Source organism: Palaemon carinicauda, chromosome 34, assembly GCF_036898095.1.
Source record: "Palaemon carinicauda isolate YSFRI2023 chromosome 34, ASM3689809v2, whole genome shotgun sequence".
Classification (NCBI taxonomy): domain Eukaryota; kingdom Metazoa; phylum Arthropoda; class Malacostraca; order Decapoda; family Palaemonidae; genus Palaemon; species Palaemon carinicauda.
In genome coordinates this window covers 47871946-47876829 of record NC_090758.1, presented here as the reverse complement: position 1 = coordinate 47876829, position 4884 = coordinate 47871946, and the positions used below count along the sequence as shown (strand labels likewise).

Here is a 4884-nt window from a genome sequence, read left to right as displayed (position 1 = left end):
GAGAGAGAGAGAGAACACATGACCTACTGTCTGACCCGTTAACCTCTTAACATAGGTGCCAAGTCGTTTTAAAGCAACAGTCAATAATTAAACACATTTCCCAACGCTTTCAAAATAAAATTCATATCAAATCACGTTATAGACTCATACTATTCATATAAATACGATGTTTTAACTAAAAATACGTAAAATAACTAGAAATATAATTTCACAACAAGATATCCAAATACCTAATGTTCGTCCGGAAATATTTAAATCACGGGTACACCGACCTCCAAACACACCTGTGACATCCACCTGGCTTTAGCCTTTATTACGATCGTGAAATTACAGGTAGCCCTGCATGGCCCAGTCAAAGACGAACCAATTAAAAACATGAAACTCGTGTTAAAGAATCATTTACCCTTGTGATTCGTGCCAATTATGAGCTGTTTCTAAACACCTGCTGTGTTAATCGTAGTCTTTTGTTGCGAAAACTGAGTCCTTTGTTTCGTCATTTTTTTTCTTGCCTTGTTTTAGCTATGTATATCTGTGTAGATATGTATTTGATTCTATGTGTAATTCTTTAATTGTAAGAGGTCTCAATGTTCTCACATGATGGTTGATAACATAATCATTATTATTATTATTATTATTATTATTATTATTATTATTATTATTATTATTATTATTATTGTTATTATTATTATTATTATTATTATGGATATTGGAGTTATAACCCTAGTTGGATAGATAAAACGCTATAAAAGTAATGGCCCCCTGTAAGGCTACAACCCTAGTTGGAAAAGCTAGATTCTATAAGCCAAGGGCTCCAACAATGAAAAATACCCCAGTGAGGAAAGGAAATATGGAATAAATAAACTACAAGAAAAGAATAAACAATAAAAATAAATATTTCAAGAACAGTAACAACATTAAATTAGATCATTCACATGTAAACTATAAAAGAAAACAAGAGGAAGAGAAATAAGATAGAACAGCATGTCCGAGTGTACCCCCAAGAAAGACAATTGAATAACAGAGAATAAAAGGTAAAGGGAGAAGTAAATCATAAATTATAAAAGAGAGATATAACAAATAGAATATATAGATATATGTAACAATGTTAAATAGATGATTAACAGATAAGTCATGATAAAGGCTGGATCTCTAGATCCTGGATTCAAACTTACATCAATCAGGTCAAAGAAAATTATTTTGAAAAAAGTTTCACTTTCTGAATTTAGAAAACCTTTATTAGATTACGTGGTATCATCATATATGTACATATTACTGCATGTAAAATCTCTTTATGTTATTAATTACCAAAAAATAAGTTATGTTAATATGAATTTCACTTAATTCCTATAGATTCAAGTTATTAGTATTTGAAATTGAAAAAAGTTTCATGTTTGATAATTTTATAAAATTGATCACATCATATATGATACTTTCATACTTCGAACTATATACAGAATATTGTCTCAAGTAAAGAAAAAGTACAAAAAGTATATATAAATGTTAAATTGAAAAAAGTATTAGAAATTTGTTAAGTAAGCAAGGCCTAACTCCTGGAAAAAGCAATTACTTAAAGATGTACTTATTAGACTTGAAATTGTTCTTCGTTCTGTAAATTACCTTCGAATTTGTTACGCCATTTGGCTTCTCAGTTAATTTGTTGACTCAGTGAGTGAAAGTATGCTTTCATCTCTCTCTCTCTCTCTCTCTCTCTCTCTCTCTCACAAGTACTTGTATCTATCGTATACACACATTTATATATATATATATATATATACATATATTATATAAATATATATACGTGTATATATATATATATATATATATGTGTGTGTGTGTGTGTTTGTGCGTGTGTGTGTGTGCGTGTGTGCATGTACATATATGAATTATGCATACCAATTTACCAACTCTTGAATAAAAATCCCAGTAAAATGGAAAAAAGAACAAGTATTAGTCCTGTATTAAGTAATAGTGTGTACAAATGTATGTATTCATAGGTTACTTTATGTATCTATACTGCTGTATGTACGCTTCTATATACGCAATTATATATCAAAGCATGCTTATAACTCCAGTTAAATTGGGCGACTAATCGCGTATAGCTAATTTAAATCATTTTAAAATAACTACACGTATTATATTAATATAGACTTGATAAATTTCATAAATAAAAATAAGTTCATATTATGCGTATGCTACTTCGTGCGAGCCCGCGCATGCGTAAAATACCATGAAACTTACGTAACATTTAGTTTAGAAACTTACCACCAGATGACTCCACTTGATACAGGATCTCAATGTCTCCGGATTTGATCTCGAGGTCGTGCTTGGAATCCCATACTTGGCGAGGGTCATACTCAGGGAGGGAGTTGCTAATCTTGGCATTGAGGGCGTCCATCAAGAGGGAGGTCGGTGAACTGTTGGAGGAGGAATGAGGGAGAAGGTTACTGTTGGAGGAGTTGTTAGTTGTAGGGGAAAAAATAAAGGAGTGTGTTGGAGATAAGTTATTAGGAAAATTATGAGGACGTTTTGGGGATAAAATTGTTGGAGGAAGGACATTAGAAGACTGTTAGTGGTGGAGAGAATTGTGGAGATTTTGGAGAGGAGAACGGAGAGAGATGATGTAGGTGTGTTGGAGAAACGGATTGTAATGGAGTGAGAGAAGTCGTATAAGTGTCAGAGAAGGGGTGAGGGAGGGGGTCAGCCTTGGATTAAGGAGGGTTGAATCATCATGGGCTAGAGTAGGCTCGATTGACTGAGTATGAGAAAGAAGTCTTTAATGATTTTCAAAGAATCGTATGAATTTATAAAGACAATTTATCTTATTGAATACATATATACTTACATACATACATACATATATATATATATGTATGTATGTATGTGTGTGCATTTGGTATATACAATAGATGTTGGCTACATGAATATGCTGTTTATATGCATTCATTTATATGTCCGTATGCATATCGTTTGTATGCTATTATTAATAATAATAATAATAATAATAATAATAATAATAATAATAATAATAATAATAATAATAATAACCAATTCCTAAACAAAACAATTTAAAAAATCTTAAATGTGTTAATCTTCTCACCTTATGGGAACGAACAGAGGCTGTATCTGTCCCACGGGGGTGATTGGTCTGTAGGTGGTGCAGAGCTTCCAAGCCTCAGAGATTTCCATCTTCCTTCTGGAGATCAAGTAAAGGCCGTCTTCTAAGGCCACTTCCACGCCCACTTCCATTATCAGCACGCCTGGAATGGTTAGGTTGAGAAGTTATGAACATGTGAGGTCACTTTTACTTTTAGTTGCATTATTTGCACACTTCGAATTAAGTTAGTGAAGAGTTAGTAAGTAATATTTGGTTACTTATACTTATACTTTTACACCTTGAATGGATGGATAGTGAAGGGGTAATCAGTCATCTACAATTATAATACCCCATTCAAATTATCACCAACTGTGACCAAGTTTTGGAATGATCTTCCTAATCGTGTATTGAATTGATGGAACTTCAAAACTCAAACTTGCAGCGAATGTTTTTCTGTTGAATAGTATGACATAAGTGTCTTTTTATAGTTTTTATATGAAAGATCTATTTCAATATTGTTACTGTTCTTAAAATATTATATTTTGAATGTTCATAACTATTTTTGTAGTTTATTCATTTCCTGTCTTACCACACAACTGTCTTACTACATGTCTGGCGTACTGTACACTGTACACATTTCCTACTACACACCTGTCCTACTAAAATTTTGTCCTATTATATTCCTGTCTTACTACATGTCTGTCTTCCTACACACCTGTTCTACTTTACACTTGTCCTTCTGCACATATGTCTTACTACATGTCTGTCTTACTACATGGTTGTATTAGTGTACACACTTGTTCTCCTGAACTTCTGTCCTATTTTAATCTCTGTCTTACTACACGCATGTCCTTCTGCACATGTGTCCTACTGCATATCTGTGCTACTATACATCTATCCTACTCCCATCTCATGAAAACTTCTCTCCAGGTGTTTCAAAGTGATAGTGGACGATTAATCACCAATGCTATCTTTTTTTCCCACAGGTAGGCCAATTGTGTAAATAGCTCATTAAAACATTGTTACATTTGCTCTTCAGGTATGTTGATGATGGAAACGGTTCCTTATCAGTACATTATGTCTACAAGCTAGATGATATTAACTTATAGAGGTAGTTAGTTGAAAGTAGACATGGAAGAGTATTTAGGGGACAGTAAACTTAGACAATGAGGTGGTGCAGAGGGGATTATGAAAGGGTTTCAGTAGTTACATCGTGATGATAATTTTATAAGGTGTAAAAATTACCACAGATGATTGGATAACACTTCATCATCCCCTCCTATAAGGGTTGTCATTCATTTATTATTATTATTATTATTATTATTATTATTATTATCAAATAAGCTACAACCCTAGTTGAAAAGGCAAGATGCTAAAGCCGTAGGGCTCAAACGGGGAGAAATAGCCCAGTGAGGAAAGGAAATAAGGAAATAAATAAACGATCTGAGGAATAATGAACAATTAGAATAAAATATTTTAAAAAACAGTAACAACGCCAAAGCAGGTATTTAATAAATAAACAATAAAAAGACTTATGGCAGTATGGTCAACTTAAAAAACATTTCCCGCAAGTTTGAACTTTTGAAGTATTATATAGCGCAACTGAAGGATAATTATGAATCTTACAAGCACACCAAAATCCAAATATTATCAAAAACAAGATTTTTCCATTTAAGTATGAACAGAAAGGTTAATATACATGAGTCGTTTGACTTTATTTTATGATATAACAACTATATAGTAATTCATCAGATAATTGGTGGAAATGCCAGAAAGTGCTATTTGTTTTT

The 4884-nt window shown here is 32.4% G+C and overlaps 1 pseudogene; it reads right to left on the bottom strand.

The window, feature by feature from the left end:
• Positions 1 to 2556, bottom strand: part of LOC137626891 (uncharacterized) — a 116089-nt pseudogene extending 113533 nt beyond the window's left edge.
• Positions 2557 to 4884: the final 2328 nt, after the last annotated feature.